Source organism: Neolamprologus multifasciatus, chromosome 8, assembly GCF_963576455.1.
Source record: "Neolamprologus multifasciatus chromosome 8, fNeoMul1.2, whole genome shotgun sequence".
NCBI lineage: Eukaryota > Metazoa > Chordata > Actinopteri > Cichliformes > Cichlidae > Neolamprologus > Neolamprologus multifasciatus.
In genome coordinates, this window is record NC_140446.1 from 2595611 (window position 1) to 2617012 (window position 21402).

General features: G+C 42.8%; 1 long non-coding RNA gene and 25 other non-coding genes across 26 annotated transcripts; 7 read left to right on the forward strand and 19 right to left on the reverse strand.

The window, feature by feature from the left end:
- Positions 1 to 6: 6 nt before the first annotated feature.
- LOC146512147 (uncharacterized) lies at positions 7 to 6840 on the reverse strand. The gene is made up of 2 exons (XR_014875737.1): positions 6148 to 6840; positions 7 to 4783 (listed from the first exon to the last, which is right to left on the reverse strand). It is a non-coding gene; the product is annotated as an uncharacterized LOC146512147 (long non-coding RNA).
- trnav-aac (transfer RNA valine (anticodon AAC)) lies at positions 4756 to 4828 on the reverse strand. Its single transcript has one exon. It is a non-coding gene; the product is annotated as a tRNA-Val (tRNA).
- Positions 5351 to 5422, reverse strand: trnad-guc (transfer RNA aspartic acid (anticodon GUC)). Its single transcript has one exon. It is a non-coding gene; the product is annotated as a tRNA-Asp (tRNA).
- Positions 5574 to 5645, forward strand: trnaq-cug (transfer RNA glutamine (anticodon CUG)). Its single transcript has one exon. It is a non-coding gene; the product is annotated as a tRNA-Gln (tRNA).
- trnav-cac (transfer RNA valine (anticodon CAC)) lies at positions 6120 to 6192 on the reverse strand. The gene has a single exon. It is a non-coding gene; the product is annotated as a tRNA-Val (tRNA).
- A 574-nt stretch (positions 6841 to 7414) lies between the features above and the next one.
- Positions 7415 to 7486, reverse strand: trnad-guc (transfer RNA aspartic acid (anticodon GUC)). The gene has a single exon. It is a non-coding gene; the product is annotated as a tRNA-Asp (tRNA).
- A 151-nt stretch (positions 7487 to 7637) lies between these two features.
- trnaq-cug (transfer RNA glutamine (anticodon CUG)) lies at positions 7638 to 7709 on the forward strand. Its single transcript has one exon. It is a non-coding gene; the product is annotated as a tRNA-Gln (tRNA).
- Positions 7710 to 8859: 1150 nt separating this feature from the next.
- On the reverse strand, positions 8860 to 8932 carry trnav-uac (transfer RNA valine (anticodon UAC)). The gene has a single exon. It is a non-coding gene; the product is annotated as a tRNA-Val (tRNA).
- A 522-nt stretch (positions 8933 to 9454) lies between these two features.
- Positions 9455 to 9526, reverse strand: trnad-guc (transfer RNA aspartic acid (anticodon GUC)). Its single transcript has one exon. It is a non-coding gene; the product is annotated as a tRNA-Asp (tRNA).
- Positions 9527 to 11499: 1973 nt separating this feature from the next.
- Positions 11500 to 11571, reverse strand: trnad-guc (transfer RNA aspartic acid (anticodon GUC)). Its single transcript has one exon. It is a non-coding gene; the product is annotated as a tRNA-Asp (tRNA).
- Positions 11572 to 11722: 151 nt separating this feature from the next.
- trnaq-cug (transfer RNA glutamine (anticodon CUG)) lies at positions 11723 to 11794 on the forward strand. Its single transcript has one exon. It is a non-coding gene; the product is annotated as a tRNA-Gln (tRNA).
- A 449-nt stretch (positions 11795 to 12243) lies between these two features.
- Positions 12244 to 12316, reverse strand: trnav-cac (transfer RNA valine (anticodon CAC)). The gene has a single exon. It is a non-coding gene; the product is annotated as a tRNA-Val (tRNA).
- Positions 12317 to 12838: 522 nt separating this feature from the next.
- On the reverse strand, positions 12839 to 12910 carry trnad-guc (transfer RNA aspartic acid (anticodon GUC)). Its single transcript has one exon. It is a non-coding gene; the product is annotated as a tRNA-Asp (tRNA).
- A 151-nt stretch (positions 12911 to 13061) lies between these two features.
- Positions 13062 to 13133, forward strand: trnaq-cug (transfer RNA glutamine (anticodon CUG)). Its single transcript has one exon. It is a non-coding gene; the product is annotated as a tRNA-Gln (tRNA).
- A 474-nt stretch (positions 13134 to 13607) lies between these two features.
- Positions 13608 to 13680, reverse strand: trnav-cac (transfer RNA valine (anticodon CAC)). The gene has a single exon. It is a non-coding gene; the product is annotated as a tRNA-Val (tRNA).
- Positions 13681 to 14880: 1200 nt separating this feature from the next.
- Positions 14881 to 14952, reverse strand: trnad-guc (transfer RNA aspartic acid (anticodon GUC)). Its single transcript has one exon. It is a non-coding gene; the product is annotated as a tRNA-Asp (tRNA).
- A 151-nt stretch (positions 14953 to 15103) lies between these two features.
- Positions 15104 to 15175, forward strand: trnaq-cug (transfer RNA glutamine (anticodon CUG)). The gene has a single exon. It is a non-coding gene; the product is annotated as a tRNA-Gln (tRNA).
- Positions 15176 to 15649: 474 nt separating this feature from the next.
- Positions 15650 to 15722, reverse strand: trnav-cac (transfer RNA valine (anticodon CAC)). The gene has a single exon. It is a non-coding gene; the product is annotated as a tRNA-Val (tRNA).
- A 615-nt stretch (positions 15723 to 16337) lies between these two features.
- trnav-uac (transfer RNA valine (anticodon UAC)) lies at positions 16338 to 16410 on the reverse strand. The gene has a single exon. It is a non-coding gene; the product is annotated as a tRNA-Val (tRNA).
- A 522-nt stretch (positions 16411 to 16932) lies between these two features.
- trnad-guc (transfer RNA aspartic acid (anticodon GUC)) lies at positions 16933 to 17004 on the reverse strand. Its single transcript has one exon. It is a non-coding gene; the product is annotated as a tRNA-Asp (tRNA).
- A 151-nt stretch (positions 17005 to 17155) lies between these two features.
- Positions 17156 to 17227, forward strand: trnaq-cug (transfer RNA glutamine (anticodon CUG)). The gene has a single exon. It is a non-coding gene; the product is annotated as a tRNA-Gln (tRNA).
- Positions 17228 to 17695: 468 nt separating this feature from the next.
- On the reverse strand, positions 17696 to 17768 carry trnav-cac (transfer RNA valine (anticodon CAC)). Its single transcript has one exon. It is a non-coding gene; the product is annotated as a tRNA-Val (tRNA).
- Positions 17769 to 18382: 614 nt separating this feature from the next.
- On the reverse strand, positions 18383 to 18455 carry trnav-aac (transfer RNA valine (anticodon AAC)). The gene has a single exon. It is a non-coding gene; the product is annotated as a tRNA-Val (tRNA).
- A 522-nt stretch (positions 18456 to 18977) lies between these two features.
- trnad-guc (transfer RNA aspartic acid (anticodon GUC)) lies at positions 18978 to 19049 on the reverse strand. Its single transcript has one exon. It is a non-coding gene; the product is annotated as a tRNA-Asp (tRNA).
- A 151-nt stretch (positions 19050 to 19200) lies between these two features.
- On the forward strand, positions 19201 to 19272 carry trnaq-cug (transfer RNA glutamine (anticodon CUG)). The gene has a single exon. It is a non-coding gene; the product is annotated as a tRNA-Gln (tRNA).
- Positions 19273 to 19746: 474 nt separating this feature from the next.
- Positions 19747 to 19819, reverse strand: trnav-cac (transfer RNA valine (anticodon CAC)). Its single transcript has one exon. It is a non-coding gene; the product is annotated as a tRNA-Val (tRNA).
- Between the last annotated feature and the right edge of the window lie 1583 nt (positions 19820 to 21402).

Sequence of the window (21402 nt, forward strand, 5' to 3'; positions counted from 1 at the left end):
TAATGGATGAAATAAAACAACTAAAAAACCTCATAAAGGACAAGGACAAGAAAATAGACGACTTGGAACGGCGAATCGAGGACCTTGAACAATACACAAGAATGGATGATTTAGTCATAAGTGGACTGGAGACGCAACACCGAACCTACGCCGGAGTAACAGCTGGGGGAGGTAAAGATGGTGAAGATGCCCCGGTAGAGGAGCTGCAAACGCTTGAACAGCAAGTGATAAAATTCCTTCAAACGAAGAATGTAAGTATTCAGAGCCATCATATTGCAGCATGCCACACGATCCCCAGGAAAGACAGTAAAACAAAGCCATCAATTATTCTTCGGTTTGTGAGTCGCAAAACAAAGATTGAGTTACTGAAACAGGGTAAGAAGCTTAAAGGGACTGGTGTGTATTTAAATGAACATTTAACGAAAAAGACTGCTGAAATTGCAAGACAGGCACGCAGCTTGAGAAAACAAAATAAGATACAAGCGACATGGACGAGGAACTGCAAAGTAATGATAAGACTAAATGGCAATCCCGAAGAAGCGAAAGTTGTGATGATAAGAGAACTCAAAGACTTAGAGCAATATAAATAATCAGGAATCTGCTCTGGAATCTATTGGAAAAGTGACGATTGGATAATGAACAATGGGTATGGAAAGTGTTTCTGGCCTTACGGCTCAAAAAACAACAACAAAAACAAAAACACATAAATGACAAGTTTGGACACAGATTATAGGTTTCCATTCAGAGATATTGAAGAGGAAGAATTTGATAATGAAAAGGACTGTCAAGGTGGTTATTTTGCCACACACGCTGAGAAAACGAACTTCAAAACGTTTAACTATGCAGAGCACAACATGCATGACCCTGAAAGTAACATTGACCCAGATACCCACTTCTACAATAACACCAATAATACTTGTGAGTACTATACGGATGACCAATTCAATATGAATATTAAAATGGCAAATGCATTGTCGGTCATACATTTCAATAGTAGAAGCCTGTATAAAAATTTTTCTAAAATTACAGAATGTTTAAGTAAGTTAAAAAAGTTTAATATAATTGCAATATCAGAAACATGGCTCGATAATGAGAAAATTAGTGAAATGGGACTGGAAGGATACGAATTATTTACAATGAACAGGGTGAATAAAAAAGGAGGCGGTGTTGCCTTATATGTAGATAAAGTTTTGAAATGTAGTCTGATTGAATGTATGTCAAGCACCATAGATAACGTATTGGAATGTGTCACTATTGAAATCCATGTTGAAAAAGCTAACAATATAATTATAAGTTGCATCTATAGGACACCAGGTTCATGCCTTGAGACATTCAATGAAAAACTTGCTGCTATGTTTAGCAACCTAAATGATAAAAAAGTGCAAATAATTTGTGGTGATTTTAATATAGATTTGCTAAACCCAAATGGACATCAGAAAACAACAGATTTCATAAATACAATGTATAGTAACTCCCTTTTCCCTGTAATTATAAAACCAAGTAGAATAACAATTGATACAGCTACATTGATAGATAATATATTCACAAATAAAATTGACCATGAAATAGTAGGTGGACTTCTTATAACTGATATAAGCGATCATCTTCCTGTTTTTGCAATTTTTCAAAATTATTTTGGGATTAAAACTAAACAAAAGAATCAAATATTTGATATGATACGACTTAGAACAACAAGAGCCATTGCTGCCCTCCAGGTGGACTTAAAAGAACACAATTGGAATGAGGTTTTTGCAAATGAAGATTCAAATAGTGCATATGATGCATTCTTATCAACTGTAATTTCACTATATGAAAAACATTGTCCTTTAATGAAAATCACTAGAAAGCATCACAGATCAAATAAGCCATGGATCACAAAGGGGATAGAAGATGCATGTAAAAAGAAAAATAATCTATATAAGAGATTCATAAAACAGAGGACAAAAGATGCTGAAATAAAGTACAAGTTATATAAAAATAGATTAGTAAATATTATAAGAACAAGTAAGAAAGAATATTACCACAAATTATTGGAGCAAAGTAGAAGTAACACACAAGAAACATGGAGGATATTAAATAGTATAATCAAAAAGGGCTCAAAAAATAAGAATTATCCAGATTATTTTAAAAAAGATAAAGATATTGTGCTTGATAAAACTAAAGACATTGCAAATGAATTTAATGATTTCTTTGTAAATGTTGGCTTTAATTTAGCAAAAGAAATTCCAGAGACAAGAAATAATAACGACCTAAATAAACATATTACTCAGAATGTGTCCTCCATGTTTATTGGTGCTGTAACTCATAGAGAAATAATTAACATTGTGAAGACATTTAAAAATAAAAAGTCCACTGACTGTTTTGGTATTGACATGATATTAGTTAAAAGTATTATAGAATATATAGTGCAACCTTTCGCATACATTTGTAATCTGTCCTTTCAAACTGGTGTATTTCCCTCACAAATGAAAATAGCAAAAGTTATTCCAATCCATAAAAACGGAGAGAGAAGTCAGTTTACCAATTATAGGCCAATATCACTGCTCCCACAGTTCTCAAAAATTTTAGAAAAGTTATTTGTTAATAGACTTGATAAATATATTGAGAAGCATAATCTCCTAAGTGATAACCAATATGGCTTTAGAGTGAAAAGGTCCACTTCGATGGCAGTGATGGAACTTGTAGAAGGGATATCTAATGCTATAGATAATAAGGAATATACTGTTGGTGTTTTTATAGACTTAAAAAAGGCGTTTGATACGATTGATCATTCTATACTAATGAATAAACTAGAGAGATATGGCATAAGAGGGTTAGCATACAAGTGGATGAAAAGTTACCTGGATGACAGATATCAATATGTCGAATTCAATAATGTAAAATCTAAGCAGTTGAAGGTAACTTGTGGTGTTCCTCAGGGCTCTGTGCTGGGCCCTAAATTATTTATATTATACATAAATGACATATGTAGCATTTCCAAACTGTTAAAATGTGTATTGTTTGCTGATGATACCACTCTGTATTGATCAGGTAAAAACCTAGAACAGCTTCTGACTACAGCGGAAAAGGAGTTAAATATATTAAAAAACTGGTTTGATGTAAATAAGTTATCATTAAATATAAAGAAAACAAAATTGATTATTTTTGGCACTAGACAAATGAAAAATGTATCTAAAATCAGGGTTAATGGAATTGAAATTGAAAGAGTGTACGAAAATAAATTTCTTGGAGTGATAATTGATGATAAGCTGAGTTGGAAGTCTCATATAAACCATGTGAAAACAAAAATGTCAAAAACCATTGCTATTCTCTATAAAACAAAGCATGTCCTGAACAAAAAATCATTATACACACTCTATTGTACTCTGTTGCTTCCATATATGACTTACTGTCTGGAGATATGGGGTAATGCATATAAAACGAACACTCTTCCTATTTTCAAGTTGCAAAAAAGAGCTATAAGAATTATAAACCAATCAAACTATATAGAACCAACTAACATTTTGTTTATTAATCTGAATACCATGAAATTTTATGATTTAGTTGAATATAAAATGGCACAGATAATGTATAAAGCACAAAATAACTTGCTTTGCCCCAGTATTCAGAAGCTGTTCAAAGTCAGAGAGAGTCAATATGACTTAAGGGGAACAGATTTCTTTAAAAAAAACAAGATAAGGACAAATATAAAGCAGAGATGTGTTTCTGTTAGAGGAGTTAACCTGTGGAATAGTTATGACAGTGATTTAAAAAGGTGTAGTTCATTTTCCTTGTTTAAAAATATGTTTAAAAATAGAGTATTAGAAAAATATATATATCAAGAATGAAAAGAGCAAAAAAACAAAAAAACAAAAACAAAAACAGAAAACCTCTTGATTCTTTTGCTTTGATGTAGTTACTTACTAAGGTGGTGGTGTTTTTTCTTGTTTGTTTGTTTGTTTGTTTTGTTTTTGCTTTGTTTGCCTTCTCTCACCCCAACCGGTTGCAGCAGATGGCCCCGCCCCTCCCTGAGCCGGGTTCTGCCGGAGGTTTCTTCCTGTTAAAAGGGAGTTTTTCCTTCCCACTGTCGCCAAAGTGCTTGCTCATAGGGGGTCATATGATTGTTGGGCTTTTCTCTCTGTATCTATGAAGCGCCTTGAGGCGACATTTGTTGTGATTTGGCGCTATATAAATGAAATTGAATTGAATTGAATTTTATTATTTGCTTCGAGCCCTGTGTACAGGAGCTGCATGCTAAAAGATCTTTTGTTAAAAGGGTTGGCGTAATAAGCAAATGCTTCAGCCAATACCTTTTGATTAGCCTTGTCTCATGCTTTCTTGCTTTGTGGTAAATCTTTGTTCTGTCTTCACTGAGATATTTGAATGCTAATCAATAAACATATCAGTATCAGTATAAAGCGCCCATTTGTTTCATTGCCTTGTGCATTGGCTGAAAATAGGCCCAAGTCCTGTGCAGGCCACCTAGAGCCACTCATTTCCAAGAGCTTAGTCTGTGCCTCCATCTTCAGGAAATATAGCGACTGGAGATGTGTTGATTTGTGTGAAGTCTGTGGAGTTTGCAGAAATTTGAGCCATAGACAACTCTTTAGCAAGACGAGCATCCAAAGGGAACTGATGGGGTTACAGATGTCAGAGACCTGTACCAGATTTGAGTACTTTCTCTCGTCTGTGTCCCAAACAGCAGTAGAAGCCCACAAGTTCAAGCAATGCCTGCAGTCAGAAACTTTCATATCACGACGCATAAGGAAAGAAGCATGTTTCCGCCCGGTTTCGGACCGGGGACCTTTCGCGTGTTAGGCGAACGTGATAACCACTACACTACGGAAAGAGAGCTTGCATACCCTGTAGTAATTAAAGGAGCATTTCAATGCTTTCTTACATTTGTGGACTTTTATGACAGATCATGTAGGACTATTGAGAAGGAGGGAACTCCCATTTGTGTCATTTTTCAAGCACTCCCCCACTTATGACTGTATTGACAATGTAAATTGTGATGTCAAGATAGCATCTCTTGTCATGGGAGCTGATCTTCTGGTTGACAAGCTCTTTGATGTCCTTTGTTTGGCTAGCACACAATCTACAGAAGACAAAACCAAGAAACTTATTTGTTAGTAGGGACGCACGTAAAACAGAGAAAACGCTGGACAAGCATAGTTCTCTTAGACTAGCATCTCTTCTGATGGGAGCTCTTTCTGAGAAGACCTTTTTGACTTGTGAGCGCACAGGTGGAATTCATGTTTCTTCAAGCCCATTATAGGACTAGATTATTAGATTGACTAGGATCTGGTGTGCGATTAAGGTGTACGTGGTCATTGCAGGTAAAAGGCAGAGCAGAGAAGGAAACTGCTCACTCCCCGTCGGGGAATCGAACCCCGGTCTTCCGCGTGACAGGCAGAGATACTGTCCACTATACTAACGAGGACCTCTGAAGTGCTGCCAAGGTCACGTCAAGCTGCGATTCGCAGCAGGTATGACAGGTACAATTTGGCTGGCCTTGTAGAAATCCCCATCAGTTTACCAGGAACTACACTTTTATGCCAGTTTGACACAGAGCTTTTCAGCGCTTCAGGCAGGGTTCCATGGTGTAATGGTTAGCACTCTGGACTCTGAATCCAGCGATCTGAGTTCAAGTCTCAGTGGAACCTCATTTGGCTTTCTAGCACTTTGCTCCACAGGTACATTAGCATTAGCACACGCTGGAATAAGAGTCTAGTCAGTTAAAGAGCAAGTTAGTGGCCCAGTCAATTCCACTCCTCTTGTGTTGGTTGATCTCATCTGCACATGGTCTTCATGCTGCACCAAACATCGCTCATGCGCTTCTGCTGCACTTTCCACTTCAGCTTCCTGCTGTATTGTTCATTAGCCACCTTGACTCAAGTCAACTTTTCCTCTTGCACTCTTCTCACGTCTAATCCTGTTGCCACCTCCGAAGGCCCCGATCTTCTTGTTGACAAGCTCTTTGATGTCCTCTGTTTGGCTAGCACACAACCTACAGAAGACAAAACCAAGAGACTTAATTCTCAATAGGGATGCAAATAAAACAGAGAAAATGCTGGACAAGCAGAGTTGTCTAAAGAGTGAACATCAATTCCCTTTTGACCAAAGAAGGAAAAGACACATGTTTCCGCCTGATTTCAGACCAGGGACCTTTCGCGTGTGAGGCGAACGTGATAACCACTACACTACGGAAACCCCGAAAGACAGCTTGTTTGGCTTTCCAATGTGTCTCACTGAGTAATCTCGCAATCTGACAAATCTGGTGGCATGTTCCTATCATGGCCTTGAAGTAAAAGGAGCCATGGAGAAGAGACAGACGCACTCTAGCAAGGAGTCTGAACTGTAGTCTCGATGTTAGGCTCACTTAAACTTTGGACATTTAGGAGTTCACTAAAGCAAGCACAGCTCAACATATGCTGCCCTAGGAAACCCCAGAACCTCTGGCAGCAGAACTGTTGCCTAAAGCGCCCATTTGTTTCATTGCCTTGTGCATTGGCTGAAAATAGGCCCAAGTCCTGTGCAGGCCACCTAGAGCCACTCATTTCCAAGAGCTTAGTCTGTGCCTCCATCTTCAGGAAATATAGCGACTGGAGATGTGTTGATTTGTGTGAAGTCTGTGGAGTTTGCAGAAATTTGAGCCATAGACAACTCTTTAGCAAGACGAGCATCCAAAGGGAACTGATGGGGTTACAGATGTCAGAGACCTGTACCAGATTTGAGTACTTTCTCTCGTCTGTGTCCCAAACAGCAGTAGAAGCCCACAAGTTCAAGCAATGCCTGCAGTCAGACACTTTCATATCAGGACGCATAAGAAAAGAAGCATGTTTCCGCCCGGTTTCGGACCGGGGACCTTTGGCGTGTAAGGCGAACGTGATAACCACTACATTACGGAAAGGGAGCTTGCACACCCTGTAGTAATTAAAGGAGCATTTGAATGCTTTCTTACATTTGTGGACTTTTATGACAGATCATGTAGGACTATTGAGAAGGAGGGAACTCCCATTTGTGTCATTTTTCAGGGACTCCCCCACTTATGGCTGTATTGACAATGCAAATTGTGATCTCAAGATAGCATCTCTTGTCATGGGAGCTGATCTTCTGGTTGACAAGCTCTTTGATGTCCTTTGTTTGGCTAGCACACAATCTACAGAAGACAAAACCAAGAAACTTATTTGTTAGCAGGGACGCACGTAAATCAGAGAAAACGCTGGACAAGCATAGTTCTCTTAGAGTAGCATCTCTTCTGATGGGAGCTCTTTCTGAGAAGACCTTTTTGACTTGTGAGCGCACAGGTGGAATTCATGTTTCTTCAAGCCCATTATAGGACTAGATTATTAGATTGACTAGGATCTGGTGTGCGATTAAGGTGTGCGTGGTCATTGCAGGTAAAAGGCAGAGCAGAGAAGGAAACTGCTCACTCCCCGTCGGGGAATCGAACCCCGGTCTTCCGCGTGACAGGCGGAGATACTGTCCACTATACTAACGAGGACCTCTGAAGTGCTGCCAAGGTCACGTCAAGCTGCGATTCGCAGCAGGTATGAGAGGTACAATTTGGCTGGCCTTGTAGAAATCCCCATCAGTTTACCAGGAACTACATTTTTATGCCAGTTTGACACAGAGCTTTTCTGCGCTTCAGGCAGGGTTCCATGGTGTAATGGTTAGCACTCTGGACTCTGAATCCAGCGATCTGAGTTCAAGTCTCAGTGGAACCTCATTTGGCTTTCTAGCACTTTGCTCCACAGGTACATTAGCATTAGCACACGCTGGAATAAGAGTCTAGTCAGTTAAAGAGCAAGTTAGTGGCCCAGTCAATTCCACTCCTCTTGTGTTGGTTGATCTTATCTGCACATGGTCTTCATGCTGCACCAAACCTCGCTCATGCTCTTCTGCTGCACTTTCCACTTCAGCTTCCTGCTGTATTGTTCATTAGCCACCTTGACTCAAGTCAACTTTTCCTCTTGCACTCTTCTCACTTCTAATCCTGTTGCCACCTCCGAAGGCCCCGATCTTCTTTTTGACAAGCTCTTTGATGTCCTCTGTTTGGCTAGCACACAACCTACAGAAGACAAAACCAAGAGACTTAATTCTCAATAGGGATGCAAATAAAACAGAGAAAATGCTGGACAAGCAGAGTTGTCTAAAGAGTGAACATCAATTCCCTTTTGACCAAAGAAGGAAAAGACCCATGTTTCCGCCCGGGGACCTTTCGCGTGTGAGGCGAACGTGATAACCACTACACTACGGAAACCCAAAAGACAGCTTGTTTGGCTTTCCAATGTGTCTCACTGAGTAATCTCGCAATCTGACAAATCTGGTGGCATGTTCCTCTCATGGCCTTGAAGTAAAAGGAGCCATGGAGAAGAGACAGATGTACTCTAGCAAGGAGTCTGAACTGTAGTCTCGATGTTAGGCTCACTTAAACTTTGGACATTTAGGAGTTCACTAAAGCAAGCACAGCTCAACATATGCTGCCCTAGGAAACCCCAGAACCTCTGGCAGCAGAACTGTTGCCTAAAGCGCCCATTTGTTTCATTGCCTTGTGCATTGGCTGAAAATAGGCCCAAGTCCTGTGCAGGCCACCTAGAGCCACTCATTTCCAAGAGCTTAGTCTGTGCCTCCATCTTCAGGAAATATAGCGACTGGAGATGTGTTGATTTGTGTGAAGTCTGTGGAGTTTGCAGAAATTTGAGCCATAGACAACTCTTTAGCAAGACGAGCATCCAAAGGTTACAGATGTCAGAGACCTGTACCAGATTTGAGTACTTTCTCTCGTCTGTGTCCCAAACAGCAGTAGAAGCCCACAAGTTCAAGCAATGCCTGCAGTCAGACACTTTTATATCAGGACGCATAAGCAAAGAATCATGTTTCCGCCCGGTTTCGGACCGGGGACCTTTCGCGTGTAAGGCGAACGTGATAACCACTACACTACGGAAACTGAGCTTGCGCAAACTGTAGTAATTAAAGGAGCATTTCAATGCTTTCTTACATTTGTGGCCTTTTATGACAGATCATGTAGGACTATTGAGAAGGAGGGAACTCCCATTTGTGTCATTTTTCAAGCACTCCCCCACTTATGGCTGTATTGACAATGCAAATTGTGATCTCAAGATAGCATCTCTTGTCATGGGAGCTGATCTTCTGGTTGACAAGCTCTTTGATGTCCTTTGTTTGGCTAGCACACAATCTACAGAAGACAAAACCAAGAAACTTATTTGTTAGTAGGGACGCACGTAAAACAGAGAAAACGCTGGACAAGCATAGTTCTCTTAGACTAGCATCTCTTCTGATGGGAGCTGTTTCTGAGAAGACCTTTTTGACTTGTGAGCTCACAGGTGGAATTCATGTTTCTTCAAGCCCATTATAGGACTAGATTATTAGATTGACTAGGATCTGGTGTGCGATTAAGGTGTGCGTGGTCATTGCAGGTAAAAGGAAGAGCAGAGAAGGAAACTGCTCACTCCCCGTCAGGGAATCGAACCCCGGTCTTCCGCGTGACAGGCGGAGATACTGTCCACTATACTAACGAGGACCTCTGAAGTGCTGCCAAGGTCACGTCAAGCTGCGATCCGCAGCAGGTATGAGAGGTACAACTTGGCTGGCCTTGTAGAAATCCCCATCAGTTTACCAGGAACTACACTTTTATGCCAGTTTGACACAGAGCTTTTCTGTGCTTCAGGCAGGGTTCCATGGTGTAATGGTTAGCACTCTGAATCCAGCGATCTGAGTTCAAGTCTCAGTGGAACCTCATTTGGCTTTCTAGCACTTTGCTCCACAGGTACATTAGCATTAGCACACGCTGGAATAAGAGTCTAGTCAGTTAAAGAGCAAGTTAGTGGCCCAGTCAATTCCACTCCTCTTGTGTTGGTTGATCTCATCTGCACATGGTCTTCATGCTGCACCAAACATCGCTCATGCGCTTCTGCTGCACTTTCCACTTCAGCTTCCTGCTGTATTGTTCATTAGCCACCTTGACTCAAGTCAACTTTTCCTCTTGCACTCTTCTCACGTCTAATCCTGTTGCCACCTCCGAAGGCCCCGATCTTCTTGTTGACAAGCTCTTTGATGTCCTCTGTTTGGCTAGCACACAACCTACAGAAGACAAAACCAAGAGACTTAATTCTCAATAGGGATGCAAATAAAACAGAGAAAATGCTGGACAAGCAGAGTTGTCTAAAGAGTGAACATCAATTCCCTTTTGACCAAAGAAGGAAAAGACCCATGTTTCCACCCGGTTTCAGACCGGGGACCTTTCGCGTGTGAGGTGAATGTGATAACCACTACACTACGGAAACCCCGAAAGACAGCTTGTTTGGCTTTCCAATGTGTCTCACTGAGTAATCTCGCAATCTGACAAATCTGGTGGCATGTTCCTATCATGGCCTTGAAGTAAAAGGAGCCATGGAGAAGAGACAGACGCACTCTAGCAAGGAGTCTGAACTGTAGTCTCGATGTTAGGCTCACTTAAACTTTGGACATTTAGGAGTTCACTAAAGCAAGCAAAGCTCAACATATGATGCCCTAGGAAACCCCAGAACCTCTGGCAGCAGAACTGTTGCCTAAAGCGCCCATTTGTTTCATTGCCTTGTGCATTGGCTGAAAATAGGCCCAAGTCCTGTGCAGGCCACCTAGAGCCACTCATTTCCAAGAGCTTAGTCTGTGCCTCCATCTTCAGGAAATATAGCGACTGGAGATGTGTTGATTTGTGTGAAGTCTGTGGAGTTTGCAGAAATTTGAGCCATAGACAACTCTTTAGCAAGACGAGCATCCAAAGGTTACAGATGTCAGAGACCTGTACCAGATTTGAGTACTTTCTCTCGTCTGTGTCCCAAACAGCAGTAGAAGCCCACAAGTTCAAGCAATGCCTGCAGTCAGACACTTTTATATCAGGACGCATAAGCAAAGAAGCATGTTTCCGCCCGGTTTCGGACCGGGGACCTTTCGCGTGTAAGGCGATCGTGATAACCACTAGACTACAGAAACTGAGCTTGCGCAAACTGTAGTAATTAAAGGAGCATTTCAATGCTTTCTTACATTTGTGGACTTTTATGACAGATCATGTAGGACTATTGAGAAGGAGGGAACTCCCATTTGTGTCATTTTTCAAGCACTCCCCCACTTATGGCTGTATTGACAATGCAAATTGTGATCTCAAGATAGCATCTCTTGTCATGGGAGCTGATCTTCTGGTTGACAAGCTCTTTGATGTCCTTTGTTTGGCTAGCACACAATCTACAGAAGACAAAACCAAGAAACTTATTTGTTAGTAGGGACGCACGTAAAACAGAGAAAACGCTGGACAAGCATAGTTCTCTTAGACTAGCATCTCTTCTGATGGGAGCTCTTTCTGAGAAGACCTTTTTGACTTGTGAGCGCACAGGTGGAATTCATGTTTCTTCAAGCCCATTATAGGACTAGATTATTAGATTGACTAGGATCTGGTGTGTGATTAAGGTGTGCGTGGTCATTGCAGGTAAAAGGCAGAGCAGAGAAGGAAACTGCTCACTCCCCGTCGGGGAATCGAACCCCGGTCTTCCGCGTGACAGGCGGAGATACTGTCCACTATACTAACGAGGACCTCTGAAGTGCTGCCAAGGTCACGTCAAGCTGCGATTCGCAGCAGGTATGACAGGTGAAATTTGGCTGGCCTTGTAGAAATCCCCATCATTTTACCAGGAACTACACTTTTATGCCAGTTTGACACAGAGCTTTTCTGTGCTTCAGGCAGGGTTCCATGGTGTAATGGTTAGCACTCTGGACTCTGAATCCAGCGATCTGAGTTCAAGTCTCAGTGGAACCTCATTTGGCTTTCTAGCACTTTGCTCCACAGGTACATTAGCATTAGCACACGCTGGAATAAGAGTCTAGTCAGTTAAAGAGCAAGTTAGTGGCCCAGTCAATTCCACTCCTCTTGTGTTGGTTGATCTCATCTGCACATGGTCTTCATGCTGCACCAAACCTCGCTCATGCTCTTCTGCTGTATTGTTCATTAGCCACCTTGACTCAAGTCAACTTTTCCTCTTGCACTCTTCTCACTTCTAATCCTGTTGCCACCTCCGAAGGCCCCGATCTTCTTGTTGACAAGCTCTTTGATGTCCTCTGTTTGGCTAGCACACAACCTACAGAAGACAAAACCAAGAGACTTAATTCTCAATAGGGATGCAAATAAAAGAGAGAAAATGCTGGACAAGCAGAGTTGTCTAAAGAGTGAACATCAATTCCCTTTTGACCAAAGAAGGAAAAGACCCATGTTTCCGCCCGGTTTCGGACCGGGGACCTTTCGCGTGTGAGGCGAACGTGATAACCACTACACTACGGAAACGGAACTTGCACAAACTGTAGTAATTAAAGGAGCATTTCAATGCTTTCTTACATTTGTGGACTTTTATGACAGATCATGTAGGACTATTGAGAAGGAGGGAACTCCCATTTGTGTCATTTTTCAAGCACTCCCCCACTTATGGCTGTATTGACAATGCAAATTGTGATCTCAAGATAGCATCTCTTGTCATGGGAGCTGATCTTCTGGTTGACAAGCTCTTTGATGTCCTTTGTTTGGCTAGCACACAATCTACAGAAGACAAAACCAAGAAACTTATTTGTTAGTAGGGACGCACGTAAAACAGAGAAAACGCTGGACAAGCATAGTTCTCTTAGACTAGTATCTCTTCTGATGGGAGCTCTTTCTGAGAAGACCTTTTTGACTTGTGAGCGCACAGGTGGAATTCATGTTTCTTCAAGCCCATTATAGGACTACATTATTAGATTGACTAGAATCTGGTGTGCGATTAAGGTGTACGTTGTCATTGCAGGTAAAAGGCAGAGCAGAGAAGGAAACTGCTCACTCCCCGTCGGGGAATCGAACCCCGGTCTTCCGCGTGACAGGCGGAGATACTGTCCACTATACTAACGAGGACCTCTGAAGTGCTGCCAAGGTCACGTCAAGCTGCGATTCGCAGCAGGTATGACAGGTAAAATTTGGCTGGCCTTGTAGAAATCCCCATCAGTTTACCAGGAACTACACTTTTATGCCAGTTTGACACAGAGCTTTTCAGCGCTTCAGGCAGGGTTCCATGGTGTAATGGTTAGCACTCTGGACTCTGAATCCAGAGATCTGAGTTCAAGTCTCAGTGGAACCTCATTTGGCTTTCTAGCACTTTGCTCCACAGGTACATTAGCATTAGCACACGCTGGAATAAGAGTCTAGTCAGTTAAAGAGCAAGTTAGTGGCCCAGTCAATTCCACTCCTCTTGTGTTGGTTGATCTCATCTGCACATGGTCTTCATGCTGCACCAAACCTCGCTCATGCTCTTCTGCTGCACTTTCCACTTCAGCTTCCTGCTGTATTGTTCATTAGCCACCTTGACTCAAGTCAACTTTTCCTCTTGCACTCTTCTCACTTCTAATCCTGTTGCCACCTCCGAAGGCCCCGATCTTCTTGTTGACAAGCTCTTTGATGTCCTCTGTTTGGCTAGCACACAACCTACAGAAGACAAAACCAAGAGACTTAATTCTCAATAGGGATGCAAATAAAAGAGAGAAAATGCTGGACAAGCAGAGTTGTCTAAAGAGTGAACATCAATTCCCTTTTGACCAAAGAAGGAAAAGACCCATGTTTCCGCCTGATTTCGGACCGGGGACCTTTCGCGTGTGAGGCGAACGTGATAACCACTACACTACGGAAACCCCGAAAGACAGCTTGTTTGGCTTTCCAATGTGTCTCACTGAGTAATCTCGCAATCTGACAAATCTGGTGCCATGTTCCTATCATGGCCTTGAAGTAAAAGGAGCAATGGAGAAGAGACAGACGCACTCTAGCAAGGACTCTGAACTGTAGTCTCGATGTTAGGCTCACTTAAACTTTGGACATTTAGGAGTTCACTAAAGCAAGCACAGCTCAACATATGCTGCCCTAGGAAACACCAGAACCTCTGGCAGCAGAACTGTTGCCTAAAGCGCCCATTTGTTTCATTGCCTTGTGCATTGGCTGAAAATAGGCCCAAGTCCTGTGCAGGCCACCTAGAGCCACTCATTTCCAAGAGCTTAGTCTGTGCCTCCATCTTCAGGAAATATAGCGACTGGAGATGTGTTGATTTGTGTGAAGTCTGTGGAGTTTGCAGAAATTTGAGCCATAGACAACTCTTTAGCAAGACGAGCATCCAAAGGTTACAGATGTCAGAGACCTGTACCAGATTTGAGTACTTTCTCTCGTCTGTGTCCCAAACAGCAGTAGAAGCCCACAAGTTCAAGCAGTGCCTGCAGTCAGAAACTTTCATATCAGGACGCATAAGCAAAGAAGCATGGTTTCGGACCAGGGACCTTTCGCGTGTTAGGCAAACGTGATAACCACTACACTACAGAAACGGAGCTTGCGTACCCTGTAGTAATTAAAGGAGCATTTCAATGCTTTCTTACATTTGTGGACTTTTATGACAGATCATGTAGGACTATTGAGAAGGAGGGAACTCCCATTTGTGTCATTTTTGAAGCACTCCCCCACTTATGGCTGTATTGACAATGCAAATTGTGATCTCAAGATAGCATCTCTTGTCATGGGAGCTGATCTTCTGGTTGACAAGCTCTTTGATGTCCTTTGTTTGGCTAGCACACAATCTACAGAAGACAAAACCAAGAAACTTATTTGTTAGTAGGGACGCACGTAAAACAGAGAAAACGCTGGACAAGCATAGTTCTCTTAGACTAGCATCTCTTCTGATGGGAGCTGTTTCTGAGAAGACCTTTTTGACTTGTGAGCGCACAGGTGGAATTCATGTTTCTTCAAGCCCATTATAGGACTAGATTATTAGATTGACTAAGATCTGTTGTGCGATTAAGGTGTGCGTGGTCATTGCAGGTAAAAGGCAGAGCAGAGAAGGAAACTGCTCACTCCCCGTCGGGGAATCGAACCCCGGTCTTCCGCGTGACAGGCGGAGATACTGTCCACTATACTAACGAGGACCTCTGAAGTGCTGCCAAGGTCACGTCAAGCTGCGATTCGCAGCAGGTATGAGAGGTACAACTTGGCTGGCCTTGTAGAAATCCCCATCAGTTTACCAGGAACTACACTTTTATGCCAGTTTGACACAGAGCTTTTCAGCGCTTCAGGCAGGGTTCCATGGTGTAATGGTTAGCACTCTGGACTCTGAATCCAGCGATCTGAGTTCAAGTCTCAGTGGAACCTCATTTGGCTTTCTAGCACTTTGCTCCACAGGTACATTAGCATTAGCACACACTGGAATAAGAGTCTAGTCAGTTAAAGAGCAAGTTAGTGGCCCAGTCAATTCCACTCCTCTTGTGTTGGTTGATCTCATCTGCACATGGTCTTCATGCTGCACCAAACCTCGCTCATGCTCTTCTGCTGCACTTTCCACTTCAGCTTCCTGCTGTGTTGTTCATTAGCCACCTTGACTCAAGTCAACTTTTTCTCTTGCACTCTTCTCACTTCTAATCCTGTTGCCACCTCCGAAGGCCCCGATCTTCTTGTTGACAAGCTCTTTGATGTCCTCTGTTTGGCTAGCACACAACCTACAGAAGACAAAACCAAGAGACTTAATTCTCAATAGGGATGCAAATAAAACAGAGAAAATGCTGGACAAGCAGAGTTGTCTAAAGAGTGAACATCAATTCCCTTTTGACCAAAGAAGGAAAAGACACATGTTTCCGCCCGGTTTCGGACCGGGGACCTTTCGCGTGTGAGGCGAACGTGATAACCACTACACTACGGAAACCCCAAAAGACAGCTTGTTTGGCTTTCCAATGTGTCTCACTGAGTAATCTCGCAATCTGACAAATCTGGTGGCATGTTCCTGTCATGGCCTTGAAGTAAAAGGAGCCATGGAGAAGAGACAGACGCACTCTAGCAAGGAGTCTGAACTGTAGTCTCGATGTTAGGCTCACTTAAACTTTGGACATTTAGGAGTTCACTAAAGCAAGCACAGCTCAACATATGATGCCCTAGGAAACCCCAGAACCTCTGGCAGCAGAACTGTTGCCTAAAGCGCCCATTTGTTTCATTGCCTTGTGCATTGGCTGAAAATAGGCCCAAGTCCTGTGCAGGCCACCTAGAGCCACTCATTTCCAAGAGCGTAGTCTGTGCCTCCATCTTCAGGAAATATAGCGACTGGAGATGTGTTGATTTGTGTGAAGTCTGTGGAGTTTGCAGAAATTTGAGCCATAGACAACTCTTTAGCAAGACGAGCATCCAAAGGTTACAGATGTCAGAGACCTGTACCAGATTTGAGTACTTTCTCTCGTCTGTGTCCCAAACAGCAGTAGAAGCCCACAAGTTCAAGCAGTGCCTGCAGTCAGAAACTTTCATATCAGGACGCATAAGAAAAGAAGCATGTTTCCGCCCGGTTTCGGACCGGGGACCTTTCGCGTGTAAGGCGAACGTGATAACCACTACACTACGGAAACTGAGCTTGTGCAAACTGTAGTAATTAAAGGAGCATTTCAATGCTTTCTTACATTTGTGGACTTTTATGACAGATCATGTAGGACTATTGAGAAGGAGGGAACTCCCATTTGTGTCATTTTTGAAGCACTCCCCCACTTATGGCTGTATTGACAATGCAAATTGTGATCTCAAGATAGCATCTCTTGTCATGGGAGCTGATCTTCTGGTTGACAAGCTCTTTGATGTCCTTTGTTTGGCTAGCACACAATCTACAGAAGACAAAACCAAGAAACTTATTTGTTAGTAGGGACGCACGTAAAACAGAGAAAACGCTGGACAAGCATAGTTCTCTTAGACTAGCATCTCTTCTGATGGGAGCTGTTTCTGAGAAGACCTTTTTGACTTGTGAGCGCACAGGTGGAATTCATGTTTCTTCAAGCCCATTATAGGACTAGATTATTAGATTGACTAGGATCTGGTGTGCGATTAAGGTGTGCGTGGTCATTGCAGGTAAAAGGCAGAGCAGAAAAGGAAACTGCTCACTCCCCGTCGGGGAATCGAACCCCGGTCTTCCGCGTGACAGGCGGAGATACTGTCCACTATACTAACGAGGACCTCTGAAGTGCTGCCAAGGTCACGTCAAGCTGCGATTCGCAGCAGGTATGAGAGGTACAACTTGGCTGGCCTTGTAGAAATCCCCATCAGTTTACCAGGAACTACACTTTTATGCCAGTTTGTCACAGAGCTTTTCTGCGCTTCAGGCAGGGTTCCATGGTGTAATGGTTAGCACTCTGGACTCTGAATCCAGCGATCTGAGTTCAAGTCTCAGTGGAACCTCATTTGGCTTTCTAGCACTTTGCTCCACAGGTACATTAGCACACACTGGAATAAGAGTCTAGTCAGTTAAAGAGCAAGTGAGTGGCCCAGTCAATTCCACTCCTCTTGTGTTGGTTGATCTCATCTGCACATGGTCTTCATGCTGCACCAAACCTCGCTCATGCTCTTCTGCTGCACTTTTCACTTCAGCTTCCTGCTGTATTGTTCATTAGCCACCTTGACTCAAGTCAACTTTTCCTCTTGCACTCTTCTCACTTCTAATCCTGTTGCCACCTCCGAAGGCCCCGATCTTCTTGTTGACAAGCTCTTTGATGTCCTCTGTTTGGCTAGCACACAACCTACAGAAGACAAAACCAAGAGACTTAATTCTCAATAGGGATGCAAATAAAACAGAGAAAATGCTGGACAAGCAGAGTTGTCTAAAGAGTGAACATCAATTCCCTTTTGACCAAAGAAGGAAAAGACCCATGTTTCCGCCCGGTTTCGGACCGGGGACCTTTCGCGTGTGAGGCGAACGTGATAACCACTACACTACGGAAACCCCAAAAGACAGCTTGTTTGGCTTTCCAATGTGTCTCACTGAGTAATCTCGCAATCTGACAAATCTGGTGGCATGTTCCTATCATGGCCTTGAAGTAAAAGGAGCCATGGAGAAGAGACAGACGCACTCTAGCAAGGACTCTGAACTGTAGTCTCGATGTTAGGCTCACTTAAACTTTGGACATTTAGGAGTTCACTAAAGCAAGCACAGCTCAACATATGCTGCCCTAGGAAACCCCAGAACCTCTGGCAGCAGAACTGTTGCCTAAAGCGCCCATTTGTTTCATTGCCTTGTGCATTGGCTGAAAATAGGCCCAAGTCCTGTGCAGGCCACCTAGAGCCACTCATTTCCAAGAGCTTAGTCTGTGCCTCCATCTTCAGGAAAATAGCGACTGGAGATGTGTTGATTTGTGTGAAGTCTGTGGAGTTTGCAGAAATTTGAGCCATAGACAACTCTTTAGCAAGACGAGCATCCAAAGGTTACAGATGTCAGAGATCTGTACCAGATTTGAGTACTTTCTCTCGTCTGTGTCCCAAACAGCAGTAGAAGCCCACAAGTTCAAGCAGTGCCTGCAGTCAGAAACTTTTATATCAGGACGCATAAGGAAAGAAGCATGTTTCCGCCCGGTTTCGGACCGGGGACCTTTCGCGTGTTAGGCGAACGTGATAACCACTACACTACGGAAACGGAGCTTGCGCAAACTGTAGTAATTAAAGGAGCATTTCAATGCTTTCTTACATTTGTGGACTTTTATGACAGATCATGTAGGACTATTGAGAAGGAGGGAACTCCCATTTGTGTCATTTTTGAAGCACTCCCCCACTTATGGCTGTATTGACAATGCAAATTGTGATCTCAAGATAGCATCTCTTGTCATGGGAGCTGATCTTCTGGTTGACAAGCTCTTTGATGTCCTTTGTTTGGCTAGCACACAATCTACAGAAGACAAAACCAAGAAACTTATTTGTTAGTAGGGATGCACGTAAAACAGAGAAAACGCTGGACAAGCATAGTTCTCTTAGACTAGCATCTCTTCTGATGGGAGCTCTTTCTGAGAAGACCTTTTTGACTTGTGAGCGCACAGGTGGAATTCATGTTTCTTCAAGCCCATTATAGGACTAGATTATTAGATTGACTAGGATCTGGTGTACGATTAAGGTGTGCGTGGTCATTGCAGGTAAAAGGCAGAGCAGAGAAGGAAACTGCTCACTCCCCGTCGGGGAATCGAACCCCGGTCTTCCGCGTGACAGGCGGAGATACTGTCCACTATACTAACGAGGACCTCTGAAGTGCTGCCAAGGTCACGTCAAGCTGCGATTATCAGCAGGTATGACAGGTAAAATTTGGCTGGCCTTGTAGAAATCCCCATCAGTTTACCAGGAACTACACTTTTATGCCAGTTTGACACAGAGCTTTTCTGCGCTTCAGGCAGGGTTCCATGGTGTAATGGTTAGCACTCTGGACTCTGAATCCAGCGATCTGAGTTCAAGTCTCAGTGGAACCTCATTTGGCTTTCTAGCACTTTGCTCCACAGGTACATTAGCATTAGCACACGCTGGAATAAGAGTCTAGTCAGTTAAAGAGCAAGTTAGTGGCCCAGTCAATTCCACTCCTCTTGTGTTGGTTGATCTCATCTGCACATGGTCTTCATGCTGCACCAAACCTCGCTCATGCTCTTCTGCTGCACTTTCCACTTCAGCTTCCTGCTGTATTGTTCATTAGCCACCTTGACTCAAGTCAACTTTTCCTCTTGCACTCTTCTCACTTCTAATCCTGTTGCCACCTCCGAAGGCTCCGATCTTCTTTTTGACAAGCTCTTTGATGTCCTCTGTTTGGCTAGCACACAACCTACAGAAGACAAAACCAAGAGACTTAATTCTCAATAGGGATGCAAATAAAACAGAGAAAATGCTGGACAAGCAGAGTTGTCTAAAGAGTGAACATCAATTCCCTTTTGACCAAAGAAGGAAAAGACCCATGTTTCCGCCCGGTTTCGGACCAGGGACCTTTCGCATGTGAGGCGAACATGATAACCACTACACTACGGAAACCCCGAAAGACAGCTTGTTTGGCTTTCCAATGTGTCTCACTGAGTAATCTCGCAATCTGACAAATCTGGTGGCATGTTGCTATCATGGCCTTGAAGTAAAAGGAGCCATGGAGAAGAGACAGACGCACTCTAGCAAGGAGTCTGAACTGTAGTCTCGATGTTAGGCTCACTTAAACTTTGGACATTTAGGAGTTCACTAAAGCAAGCACAGCTCAACATATGCTGCCCTAGGAAACCCCAGAACCTCTGGCAGCAGAACTGTTGCCTAAAGCGCCCATTTGTTTCATTGCCTTGTGCATTGGCTGAAAATAGGCCCAAGTCCTGTGCAGGCCACCTAGAGCCACTCATTTCCAAGAGCTTCGTCTGTGCCTCCATCTTCAGGAAATATAGCGACTGGAGATGTGTTGATTTGTGTGAAGACGGTGGAGTTTGCAGAAATTTGAGCCATAGACAACTCTTTAGCAAGACGAGCATCCAAAGGTTACAGATGTCAGAGATCTGTACCAGATTTGAGTACTTTCTCTCGTCTGTGTCCCAAACAGCAGTAGAAGCCCACAAGTTCAAGCAATGCCTGCAGTCAGACACTTTTATATCAGGACGCATAAGGAAAGAAGCATGTTTCCGCCCGGTTTCGGACAGGGGACCTTTCGCGTGTAAGGCGAACTTGATAACCACTACACTACGTAAATGGCGTTTGCTGCGTTTGTATGCTCCTTCAATAAAGCTGCCGTTTTGAGTTTCATTCCTCCCCATGTATGACTCCTGCGTTTGGGTCGTATTTCCTGCCTCACAGCGAGAAGGTCAGTTTAACAGATGCATGAAGCTGCTTGAAGAATTTACAAACGTCCAGTTTGTAAGCAGTTTTATATCCTTAATGACACATCACAGCCTGCTTGTGTGTCTACAGTCCCTGTGTGTTCTTTTTGTTATTTTAAAGTAATGCTTTCGGTATTAAGTAGCTATCCCCTTTAGGGTTAAATATGTTTGGGTTTTTTTGCTTGCTAATAACTATCTTTTATCAGTGATTTTGAACTTGCTTTTTGTCAGTATTTTTTGTCAGTATGTATGTTCGTAATAAAAATTGTATTCTTATCAACTTATCAACTACTTTCTTACCCTTCACTAATATTTCTCCACTTAATTAGACTATCTCCAAAATGATTCAACAATGAGAGATTGTATAGAAACACTGAAAATTTTTACTTTTGCTCTATTGGATAGTAATAGTGAAGACACATAGCAAAGGGCTGCAGAACAGACCTGAACCTGGGCCAGCCGCTCTCAGCCATATGGCATATGGTCGCCTACTCAGAACCACAGCTGTGGTTGTGGTGACTGTGAATGTGAATCTCTCTGTGTTAGCCCTGCGACAGACTGGTGATCCGTCAAAGGTGTACCCTGCCTCTGGCTCAATCTTATGTTATCTTATGTTATCTTATGTTATGTTATCTTCTCTTATCTTATCTTATCTTATCTTATCTTATCTTATCTTATCTTATCTTATTATAATGTTTATTATTCTGTATAATGAGTATGATTGCTTCACGTACTTTAATTATATTTGTCTAAATCTTTAGTACTCTT